This window comes from Felis catus, chromosome B4, assembly GCF_018350175.1.
Source record: "Felis catus isolate Fca126 chromosome B4, F.catus_Fca126_mat1.0, whole genome shotgun sequence".
Taxonomy (NCBI): domain Eukaryota; kingdom Metazoa; phylum Chordata; class Mammalia; order Carnivora; family Felidae; genus Felis; species Felis catus.
In genome coordinates this window covers 65,297,409-65,310,158 of record NC_058374.1, presented here as the reverse complement: position 1 = coordinate 65,310,158, position 12,750 = coordinate 65,297,409, and the positions used below count along the sequence as shown (strand labels likewise).

At 39.7% G+C, this 12,750-nt stretch overlaps 2 long non-coding RNA genes across 5 annotated transcripts in view; one reads left to right on the top strand and one right to left on the bottom strand.

Moving 5' to 3' along the window:
* LOC123386568 overlaps positions 1-924 on the bottom strand; it is a 248,829-nt gene extending 247,905 nt beyond the window's left edge. For both annotated transcript variants that reach the window (XR_006600638.1, XR_006600639.1), the window contains exon 1: positions 739-924. This is a non-coding gene — a long non-coding RNA (uncharacterized LOC123386568). The remainder of the gene's footprint in view (positions 1-738) is intronic.
* LOC123386569 overlaps positions 787-12,750 on the top strand; it is a 73,730-nt gene continuing 61,766 nt past the window's right edge. The window contains exons 1-3 of one of the 3 annotated variants that reach the window (XR_006600643.1): positions 787-891; positions 1,458-1,648; positions 6,197-6,337. This is a non-coding gene — a long non-coding RNA (uncharacterized LOC123386569). Of the gene's footprint in view, positions 892-1,454; positions 1,649-6,196; positions 6,338-12,750 lie in introns of all 3 variants that reach the window. The other 2 variants (XR_006600641.1, XR_006600642.1) reach the window with 2 other exon arrangements.

Sequence of the window (12,750 nt, the reverse complement as noted above, 5' to 3'; positions counted from 1 at the left end):
GCGCCACCCAGGCGCCCCAATAAAGATCTCTTTAATGACGCATAGCTATCTGCTGGCAATGCTTAGGTATTCCTAAGAAATACCACACAAATAATTTTTACTTTATGCAAATACCCAAATATGTCCACAAGTTAGTTCACTCACAACCTAAAAATCATCACTCCACTGTCAGAACATGAAGGTGGCCCAATACACATAAAGAAATAAAAGGAGTAAAACAGGTAGCTGATCAAATGATATCAAAATATCACCCTTTTATTGTAAAGAACTATATCAAAGGCCACTTCACAGCTTAATACAAGAGCTACATAGCCTTGCTAATTGAACCCACGGCCAGGCAGATTTCCCTTATCCAATCACAGGCATTGCTGGATAAGAGCAGCACAGAGGGGCAGAAGAGAACCCCTCCATGAAGACAGCCTTCTTATAAGAGAAAAGAAAGGGGGCTGAACTGTGCATGCTCACTTGATCCTTCCCGAATTTATATGTTATAGTAGTTGCCCCTTATCTATGGGGGATCCGTTCCAAGACCCCCAGTGGATGCCTGAAACCGCGAATAGTATCGCACCCTATATGCTATTTTATCCTATAAATACATACCTATAATAAAGTTCAAGTTCTAAATTACACACAGTAAGAGATTAACAATAACTAGTAATAAAACAATTAGAACAATATACTATAATAAAAGTTACATGTCTCTCTCTCTCTCAAAATGTCTCATTGTGCTGTACTCACCCTTCTCGAGCCGATGTGAGATGATAAAATGCCTGCGTGATAAGATGACGTCAGGGGAATGACGCAGGCGTGTGACGTAGCCTCAGGCTACTCCGGACCTTCTGCGGATTCCAGATGGAGGATCGTCTTCCTCCTGACCAGCGCTGACCACAGGTAATTGAAACCTCCGAAAGTGATACCACATGTAGGTGGGACCTTCTGTATTTCTGGGACAGGGTGAAAGGGGTGGAGCTAGGCCAGCATTGCCCCTAAATTGCCGAAACTAGAAGAGTTCTCTAAACCGAGTTCTCTAAATCGGAAGAAATTTTTGGGAAGGAGGGAAGAAATAGTCTCTCCCCCGCCCCCACCCGGTATCTACAACCAGAAAATAAACCGAAAGCCCTAAGTAATGCAAGGCCATATTACATTAATCTATTGCCAAGTAGTAGGATCAATTCCTAAAAGGTGTCCTGTTTAACAAAAGTTAAAATTCTATTTAAGCATAGCTTGAGGCATAAAAGTTCTGGAAGGCATCTGGATCCCAAGCAAAGCATATAATAACTGTCTCCAGTAGAACATCTCTCACCTGAATCATAATCTAAATCATTCAAGGCATACTGTTGCGTGTGTTATGTCTCTAAAGGGCTAGACAAATCTCTTCCCCTAATTAGTTTGAAACAAATTAAGGAATGCACACAGATGCCAGATAGGAATTAAAATACCTGCTCTTCTACCAGTAGAGATGCAATACAGACTATGGCTTGGACCTGCGTTCAAAATTAAGCTTCTCACTCATTTTCTGCAAAACTGGACCAGCCACCCCAAATTGCCCATGCCCTCTGCACAGGAACAGTAGGTGTCGGTTTGGAGGCAGAGAAATGGCAGGAGAAGAAAGAAAATTCCAGTGTTTTCACTCAGTGAGAGAAGTAAGGTAGGTCATATTGTTAAAGGGATGCTTACCTCTGTATTTCACTGTCAGCAGTAAATGAACACATGATGGCAAATCCTTGCCATCTCACCAAGAGATAAATCATTCCTCTTTGTACATGGAGGAGTTAGCAAAAAGTGAAAGAGAGTATAGATGCCCCTACCTCATATTTTCAAAAGTGTAGAATGTGGAAAGAAGGAAAAAGTCATCTTCCTTACATATTTCTGTGATCTGCAAAGTCAGATTCTGGTGTAAGCATTGCCTTTTGTGTTGGGTGTGAATTTTAGTCTGTATTTTCGCGTGTGCAAGAAATAGAACTTGTTTGTTTTTTGTGTAACTCATCCTAATTCTTTTTATAAGAGGAAAGTAACCATTTTCACAATTTGCTCTCGTCCCACTTTACATATGCTAATCTGGATTAATTACCAAGAGTTCCCCTTTTCACCTTCAAAAGTGTCCTTATTTGGGGGTGCCCGGCTGTGAACGTTCAGTCAGAAGAGCGTGTGACTCTTGATCTCAGGGTAGTGAGTTCAAGTTCCATGTTGGGTGTAGAGATTACTTAAAGTTTTTTTAAAAGTACCCGTATCTGAACTATAAATTATATAGTCTTCATAATAAGAAGCCTATTCTAATGGGTGGTAGATTAATGCCCTCTGTCACTTTCACACTTCTCTCTGGCACACTGAAATCAGTCTTCTGCTCTTATGTAACCCTGGTGCCACAAAAGACCCAGCTTCCTTGCTTGGGAATCATTCTACTATCCTTGCCCCTCACCAGGACACGTGAAATTTTGTAAAACTATCCCCCAGGTCTTGCCGTTTCGTTGGGCTCCATCAGGAAACAGGCACGACATGCCCTTGCTTCTCTCAGGGCCCACCAGATCATCTGGGGGTTTGTACTGACTGCACCCACTCCCAGCAGAGTTTGGCCCAAGAAGGAAACACAGGATCTACTAGTAGGTGGTCAATTAGTATAGTTATTATCTTTATCATGATCTGTTATTAAGTCTCCACTTCATCATCTACCAAAAAGTATGATAAAATCTATTTTCTCAGTTGTAGTGAAGTTCAAAGAGGTCAGCATTTATCAAAAGCAAATTACAATGTATATTTAAATACTGTTTTCCTTCTGTGAATTCTTTGTTTTCGTCTTCATTTTTATCCGTACCATGTCACTAGTACACAGTGAGGTCAAATAACATTTTCAGTAAAAAGATCACCTAAAACATATATAAAACAAGCTTATAATATGAGTGAAAACATTTCCCATCAACATCAGCAGGAATGATGTCATGTAGACATTTATAGTCCCAAGAATTGAATACAGTGATAAAGATATAATAGGAAAGTAGTAAATATTTTTGGGGTGATTGATTTATTTTATCCCAATATGCTTAATTGGCCATCTATGGTGCTTGAAACAAGAATAGGACTTCAAGAATGCCTAATTTGTAGAAACAATGAAAACATCAAGTTCAGAAAATCACTATAATATTTAGGAAGTGTTATTGCCAGATAGGAAGTATATTAAGTTAAAACTATGTCAAGGAGACCAAAAAATACAGTGGCAAAGGGAAAAAAGGAAATAAATTTCTCTATCACATTTCAGAAAAGTCATGCTGGTGGCTCTGCTTTATAAACTCATTCAAAGACCCAGGTTCTCAGGATCTTGGTTCTCAGGGGTCCCTCAGGGGTCTTCATGGGCATGGAAGAGACTGAATGGCAGCATGTCTGTGAGGAGGGGATATGGCCCACAAGCAGCCCCATTACCTCTGTTCACATTCCATTGTCAAGAACTTAAACTGGGAAGAAAGGGAGACCAGATTTTGATAGGCAGCTAACAGACCTAATTATAATAATAAAGACATTTTTGTCTCAAATAGGTTAACCCAGGTTAACTTACAAGTAAAATATAGCCAAAACAACACCTTTGCAGGCCAGAAAAGCAAAGGAGTTGCTCTTCCTCTGCACAATTTATTTATATCCACCAGTTATAATTTGCCAACTGTATATAGTATATAGTCAGTCGACGGTGGGAATTTATTTTATAAGTGAAAAAATAGAAGCTAGTCTATAGAAGCTAGAGGAGACTCTCTAGGAGTCTCACAGAACCAAAAGTCATAATAAAGAATATTGTTTGACTTAGCCTTATATAAAACCTACTAAAGGGGCGCCTGGGTGGCTCAGTCGGTTAAGCAGCCGTCTTCGGCTCAGGTCATGATTTCTCAGTCCGTGAGTTCGAGCCCTGTGTTGGGCTCTGTGCTGACAGCTCAGAGCCTGGAGCCTGTTTCAGATTCTGTGTCTCCTTCTCTCTGACCCTCTCCTGTTCATTCTCTGTCTCTCCCTGTCTCAAAAATAAATAAAACATTAAAAAAAATTTTTAAAAACCTACTAAAAATGGGAGAAGAGAAACAGTAACTGAAAGTATCTTCTTGTAGAATCCATCTTAGTTAGGATTTCTAACTTCAAGTAGTTTATAAAACTGAACACCAAAACAAAGGGGCAAACAAAATGTCAGTAATAATAAAAATGACAAGGACTGAAGGTCCTAATAACAAGAACCTTATTATGATTTAAAATAATGATACATTATTATCAACTCTTATTTAACCTGCTAAACAAAGCATGGAAAAACATGCAAAATGATAATAAAGTACACATTTTCAAGTTAGGGATTGTTGTTCCCTTTCACCCTGTTCTCTGAACGAGATTAACAAGGTGTTCAATGCCCATATTCTAAGCAGGAGAATAGAAAAGAGAACAGATTGTCAGTCCCTAAACAATGGCCAAATGCTAGAATATATTTATTTCTTTAGGCAATATATTTTTTTTAATTCAAAAGTTGAAGTAATAAAGATTTGAAATTTGGGAAAATGAATCCTGTAGAATATTAGAAAAGCAATGATTCATAGATTCATAAGGTTTTATTTTAACATAGTTATGAATTAAATGTACATTTAATAACATTTATAACTATGGCAAGTCACCACAAGCTTTGGGTTCTAAATTCTTTCTCCTTCACAGTAGAATTTTTATGATCATTTAACTTATCGATACAATTTTTTAAATGACTAGGAATTCACCAAACATATTCAGGTTCTATAATGTAATGAGGAAGCTTAAAAGGTCTACTTAATTTGAGCATCACTGCAGTGACTACACCTGACAGGTGAGTCCAGCTGATTCAGAGAACCCTCATTAGCAGTAGTTGAAACACGCTTTAAACTCAAGACTAGTGCCCAGCACATGGTAAGCACTCAATAAATGTAGCTCTTATTCATCACAGTATAATCATATGCCCACATCAAGAGAACATGCCCTATTGATAACTAATTTCTCCTCACTGAAATATTTGTGAAAACCATTAAAAGACAATCTTTTATAGATCAGATCAGCCCTTATTCTTATAATCCACTTTAGTCCATCTCTGGCTGACCTCTGTATAAAAACTGCCATTATCTAAGAACTCTGAAAGTAGTCTGTGTTCACAGTTGCTCAAAGTTCTATAAAGAGCAGAGTTTTCCTCAACTGTCATTCTCTCTCCGAATCTGTTAACTACTGTACACGCCTCAGCAGAGATCAGCTGAAATGGAATCATCTGTTGTTGCCCATTGCAAGCTTCTGTGCTCTGAGTTATTGGACAGGGAATTGTTGGGTTTTTTTAATTGTTTTTCATGTTTAATTTATTTTTGAGAGAGAGTGTGAGTGGGGGAGTGGGAGGGGCAGAGAGAGAGAGAGAGGGAGACACAGAATCTGAAACAGGCTTTGAGCTGTCAGCACCGAGCCCAACACAAGGCTCAAACCCACAAGTGGTGAGATCATGACCTGAACCAAAGTTGGATGCTTAACTGACTGAGCCATCCGGGCGCCCTGTTTGGTTCTTTTTAATATACTTTATGTGACAAAAAATATAGTCTCCACTTTGTGCTGGGGATAGAAATCTTAGTTCATGATTAGGTGTAAAAAGTTATAAATTTAGTTTTTAACAATTTATTTAATCTTTTGTATCATATCTTGACATGGGAAAAGAAACACAGACTCCATAAATTTTTCTCCTTTTGTCAAGTGACATACAATGCCCAGTGAAAAGTGGATTCTTTTAGTGCACATCTTTTGGTGGTTGATGTGGGGGAGGGGTGCTTAATCCAATTTTCAATGTCATGTGTCCACAAAAGTACTTACACAGATGTAGGTCATCCCATCTTCCTTGTCATTCTATCCAGGTTGTCCAACAATGTTCCTTGTTTCTGTCTGGTCCCTGCAGGAACTTAGCTCTCTCTATTCCATCAGTGACATACTTGAGGCCATGAGAATTTCCACAAGGCTAACCAAGTTCCCAGATCCCTAGATATGACCCTGCTGTATCTTCCCCAGGGCCCTTGGAGACATCTTTCCAGTAAGGTGGGTATGGGGTCCTTCTCAGTCAGGTCTACCATTATCCATACACTTGTCACCTTGCCTTGGGCTCTCTCCTTGCTGGCTTAGCAGACACTCCTGGACCCTCAGTTGCTCCTCACAGATCTTTGTGTTTTGTTTGTTTTTTAATTGGCAGACTCCTTTTCACTCCCACACAAATATGTGGACTTTTGGAACACCTGTTATTTTACAACTTCAGAAGTTCCCTGGATGAAATTTGAAACTGGCCCCGTACACAGAAAGGAGAGCCCCGAGAAAGGCAGACCACCCCAGATTGGTAGGTGGCAGATTTAATAAGCAAGGGAACTTACAAGACTGGTAAGATGAGTAGGTTGCCACACCAGCCTTCCAGAATCTTGAAGGTTTACACAGCGGCTTTAACACAATTCAGTCACATTATACCATCTACATGATCTTAACAATACATTACTCTGTCAAGACTGTGCCACTGAAGCTGCTTCTAGTGTGGAAATAGTATGTGGAATGTACATTCCAAGGAAGGAGGGAGGGAGTGAGGAGCCCCTGATTCCTAGGTCCAGCTCGAGGGTCAACTGAAGGTCACATCTTCTCCATGATCACCTCCAACAATGTGAAAGCCAAGAGGCTTCAGGTTCCTCAGGAAACAGGCACTAAGAAGGATATGTGGGGAATGCTCTCAGGAATAATGTCTCTTAAGTATCAAAGGGGAGCAGGATTGAGTAAAGGAAGAGTTCAACAGGATGCAGGTGTAACAGAGGCCACAGCTGATCTGACAGAAAGCTCAGAAACAGGTGCATCTCTTCAGTGATGCCCTAAATTAAAGAAAAGGCTGAGCTTCAAGCCCTCTCACCAGCAAGTCATTGGATAAGAGAGGGACTTCACCTTGGACAAGGCTGCTCCTTTTGGTCACAGGCAACTCCTAGAGCCATGGATAATCTACATTCCCAGGAGCTAAGGTAGGAATAAGCATCTCAGTCCTAAAGAGGGATCTGCTTCATCAGAAGTTCTCAAACTTGAGCAGAATCAGAATCACCTAGAGATAATTATTAAAGCACACATTGCAGGTAAAACCCAAGTCTGATTCATTAGTTGTGGGTTGAGGTTAGAGTATCTGCATTTCAAACAAGTTCCCAAGTGTTGCTGCTGTTGTTTTGGGTCACCCTGTAAGGGTGGACTCCAGGGGTGCCTGGAGTGGCTCAGTCAGTTAAGCATCCAACTCTTGATTTTGGTTCAGGTCATGATCTCCCGGTTTGTGAGTTTGAGCCCCATGTTGGGCTCTGTGCTGATGACATGGAGCCTGCTTAGGATTCTCTGTCTCTTTCTCTCTCTCCCTCCCTTCCACTCTCTCTGCCCCTCCCTGACTCACATGCATGTGGCACTCTGTCTCTTAAAGAAAAAAAAAACAAAACCAAACACTACACTCCACTATTCCAAGCTTGCTCTTTTTTCCATCAGCTGAGTAAAGAACACTTTGAAAGTCAGAAAGTCCAAAGAAGATAAAATAAGGGTGAATGGAGAATGAGAATCTATTTTTCAAATACTGTCCTGTCACAACCCACTGGGATAGAACGTATTTTACTCATTACAGTTGATCCTTGAACAACACAGGTTTGAACTGCACAGGTCCACTTATACACAGATTTCTTTTTCTACAAAAAGCTTCATTGTTTCCCCTTCACCCACACCTCGGGAGAAGGCTCCTGGGTAGCTAAAAAGCTGGCTAGTGGATGCAGGGAGAGGCTCAGGCAGAAGCCCTGGCCCCAGGGGGAGGCCTGAGGGGGCCCTTTGAGGCTGCTGAGCTCCTAGTCATCCTTGCGAGGGAGCATCTGGAAGAGAACAGCGCCCTGGACCCAGGAGGGTCCAGCCTGCTGAGGTGAGTCAGGTGGGCGCATCCTCTTGCTGAGTTTCACCTCCTCACCTGGGAAGCAGTTCTGCAGGAAGGGAGGAGCTGGGTGTCTATGTCAGTAGAACCCATCCTGCAGCTCCAGAAGGGGCTACTTGAGGCTCTTTTTCAGGACCATGGGGGCTCCTACAGCATCTGGGATTCAGCCCCACACATCTTGGGACAGATTCTGCTTGTCCTTTAAGAAGACATAAATGCATGCTAGTTTTGCATCATCAAAAGATGCTGGGAACCCTCATGCTTCTCCCCAGCCAACTCAGGAAGAAGTGGTTCATACCCTCCAGAGCCACAAATTGTAGGAGGCCCACAAATGTGTGTTGAGCAGGCAGCTGACTGCAGCCTCCACCTAGGTGGAATAATTCTGATAAATCTGGAGCTCAAAAACCAGTGTTGGCTTGTCCTTGGGGCAAAGAGTAGCTGAGAAGATGGTTCTGAAGGTTGTGACTAGAAAGGAAGTTGGAGGGTGGCCAGAGATTGGAAGAAAGGGTGTCCTTGGGTCTGTTCTGTCCAAACACTGTGGAAACAAAAGACAAACTCAGGACTGTCAGGAGTTCTGCCTGTTAGTAGACTTTTTTTTTTTAAGAGATATTACTATAAATGTATTTTCCTTATGATTTTCTTAGTAACAATTTCTTTTCTCTAGCTTTATTGTAAGAATGCAGTGTGTGATAATATACAAAATATGTGTTAATCAACTGTTGATGTTCTGGGTAAAGCTTCTGGTCAACAGTAGGTTATTAGTAGTGAAGTCTGGGGGAGTCCAAAGATATACCCAGATTTTTTGCTACACAGAACTTGGCACCTCTAACTCCTGTGTTGTTCAAGGGTTAATTTCCTGTGGGGTTCTTTATATTTAGTTCTTTTTCTCTTCTGTTAATTAAATGTTCTTTGCTATATGATTATTCTTGCTGTCAACTTGTCCCCACACTGGAAGCAGTAACTCAACATTACCCCCATTCTAATCCACTCATTCATTTAGAAATTATATACTCTGCCCATTATGTTCATTTGTTATGTCTGAATTCTCTAGTATGAAAAGTTTTGTGCAATTTAATTAATAAGTGAGTTATGGCTACACATAGAGATAGGAACCACAGGCACAAACCCTGTGTGGGGGCTAGGTGACTGCAGGTGTGGCTATAAATAACAGAATGACCCCTAAACAGGAAGATAATGAGGTTCATAAACAAGCCTAACACCGTAGCACACAACATGGAGTGGAGTGTAGGGGACTGGACATACATTTCTTGTGACACCCAGAGTTGGTTGGGTTATGATCACGCTGATAGGTAGCAAGTGGACCTCATGGGGGACTTGTGTTCATTTTCTATACTAGAAGCACTCAAGTCAGTGAAGCACATTATACCTGAGGATTATGCCCAGATTGAGGCAAGGGCCGTGAAAAGTCCTGGTTCCCTCCTTCCCACCCCGATTTCCTGCACACTCTTCTACATGAAATTGGTGTTTATTTATGACCTTTCGCCTTGGTTTTTGCCTCTCATGACTGCCACTTGTCATTCTTTTTAATACTTTCAGTGCATAAAATTGTAGTTATTGGTGGTAAAATCATAAGTTTTCCTTTTTATTTCCCTCTGCAAAGGTCCAAATCCTTCAACTCTTTACGTATAACCATCTAGGGTCATATACATTTTTCTGGGCATTATGGACAAAGAATAATGTGTGAAATTTGGAAATGGCTTATTACTAATTAAAGAAGATGTTTAAAAAGCAGAAAAATAATGTCTGTGAGGAAATATTCTGAAAACCAAGACTATTTAAAATGGAAATTAAAGTTTAGTGATTAATAATCTTCTTCAAAGATATAAAGGGCATCTAATTGAGGGGTGGAGGAGGAAAACAAGGATAAACCCTCAATTTCTACTAAGAAACAAGGATAATATAAACTAGATAGAAAGTTTTTTTTTACCTAGGAGACTATTCGACATTAATTGGGCACATGAAAAACCTGTATCATCTCTTTTCCTGGGAGGGTCTAATCAAAACAGTATCATATTTCAAAACAGGATTAGATGTGGTCCTATCAGAATACAAAGATGACCTCCTAAGTTCTCTTCTCACCCTAAGATTTTTATCTTTTATGATAGCAGTCAGAGACATTCTGATGAGCAAAATTGATTTCTGGCAAAGGACATATCTCCAAAGAACCATTTTTCATGGCTTTGTATATAATTTTTATTGATGCCATAATCTTCAAAGAATGAAGAGATGGCTCCCTGAATTGAAAATCCTTAGGCTGCTCTAGCTGTTTGGAAGGATTTACATTTCTGTGATGTTCTGAAGTTCTTAACTCATTGTGACCCCAATCTAACACTTACATGCAACCTGGTTAACAATAAGAGTGTGAGACTACACTCCAAAAATATTTGAAAATATTATCTTTATGACACAGAATTTTCTTTTTCTCATATTAGTTTATTTTCATTCATAGGGTTTTATAAGGATGAGGTTAATCAGGTAGAGAAAATCAGAGAAGCTTGGACTCACTCTAGAGAAAATTTGAAGAATGTCAGACGTATACTTTTGCCATCTCAAAATACAGTCACCAATGGGTACTAGAATGAGGGATAGAAAGTGGAAGAAGCGAGAGAGACACCAAGGATATAATTTCGCTCAATCTAGAAGTTCCCTTGAGCCCTTTTGTATGTAGCAAAGTTCTACTGTACCATTATATCCCAGGTAAAATACCACCTTGTCTGGGAAGCCCATCACCACTCCTACTATAATTTATATAAATTAAACTCAGATACCCCTGAGTTTAAATCCTTAAATCCTTATTGTTATCAACAAATAATATCTATAAATACTTGACCATTTTACTTAACATCTCTTAATTTCAAAATAAAATTGGCTTACATATATGTGAAAAAGTTTGGGACAGTGTCAGACACAGAATTCATCAAACATCAGTTTCTTCCCTCAAAATACTGTAATGGGTCATATTGGCACCCATGCAATGTGTGCCAAGAATGTACAGGTATTAAACACATTTTTTTTAATCTTTAAAGTTCAAAAAACACTGAATGTCAATCATCTTAAAAGATACTAGGAATTGTTCTTAAGAGTATAAAATGTTCATCATGATCTTAACCTCTGGCATAAATGAAAGTTCTAAGTAAACAAACAATTATTAGCTAAAACTGAAGACAATCTATAATTTTACAAAATTTACTGGTATTCCATACCCTGAGCTAATTTCTGGGAATTTGTGTCTGAAAGAGAAAAGGACAAAGGACTGAATGTTTGTGTCTCCCAAAATTCATATGTTGAAACCCTAATTCCAATGTGATGGTATTTAGAGGTTGGGCATTTGAGAAGTGATTAGGTCATGAGTGTGGAGCCCTCATAAGCGGGAATAGTCCCCTTATAATAAGGGATCAGAGAGGTCCCTTGCCCCTGCTGAGGTGTGGGACACAGAGAAGATGGTCCCCGAGGAAGAGAGTATTTACCAGAAACCTGACCATGAGATTACAGAGCCTGCTCCTCTTCATCCTGGACTTATAGCCACCAGAACTTTGAGAAATATGTCCGGGGTAATTTTTTTAAATATACTTTTTAAGTTTATTTATTTATTTTGAGAGAGAGAGAGAGAGAGAGAGAGAGAGAGAGTGAGCGCATGAGTGAGGGGGGTAGGGGCAGAGAGAGAGAAAGACAATCCCAAGCAGGCTCCGTGCTGCCAGCACAGAGACCCACATAGGGCAAGAACTCATGAACCACGAGATCATGATCTGAGCTGAAACTAAGAGCTGGATACTCAACTGACTGAACCACCCAGGTGCCCCTCAATATTATTACATTTTTAAAACATCATTTTATTCGTTGTCAAATGTGCCTTTATGCATATATAATTATATACTCACTCTTTTCTTTGTTTCTTAGTTTCCAAATTTTCATTTCATAAATACTCATTTAAAGAAATGTTTTAATTTAATTAAAAAAAGAGAAATGTTAAAAGTCCAGTTACCATATTGAACTTTAAAATAATGGAGCTTATTGGTTTCCATACGACACTCAGTGCTCATCCCAACAGGTGCCCTCCTCAATACCCATCACCCACTTTCCCCTCCCTCCCAACCCCAGCAACCCTCAGTTTATTCTCAGTTTTTAAGTCTCTTATGGGTTGTATGGAAACCAATTTGACAATAAATTTCATATTAAAATAAAATAAAATAATGGAGCTTAGTCTAAATGATACCATCAAAACAACTTAAAATTTTATTGAATTACCTTATTTAATAAATTATCGAGAATTATCTACACACAATAGTTCACCAATTGTTTTACAATAAATTTGTTACTATTTTACAAAGTCTAAGACTAAAACCAGAGAAGTCAAACATTTATAAATTATACTTTTTTTTGTTTGATCCCAAACTATTACTCCTTATTAGGGAAGAGATCAGGGAATCAACGTGGTGAAGAAAGAAATGTGGAAGCATATATCACTATTGTAAGTCTTTTACTTTAAAATCACCCTGAGAGATGTACCATAACTTGGTAGCAACAAAGCATGAAAGAATGATCCAAAACTTGGTATGCTCAAATACCCTCGAAAGTTTCTTTGGTAACTAAGTTAAAGATGTATCCTTCTTCCTCAGAAACTTAACAGAAACCCATGGGGGAGGGGAAGGAAAAAAAAAAAAGAGGTTAGAGTGGGAGAGAGCCAAAGCATAAGAGACTCTTAAAAACTGAGAACAGGGGCGCCTGGGTGGCGCAGTCGGTTAAGTGTCCAACTTCAGCCAGGTCACGATCTCGCGGTCCCTGAGTTCGAGCCCCGCGTCAGGCTCTGG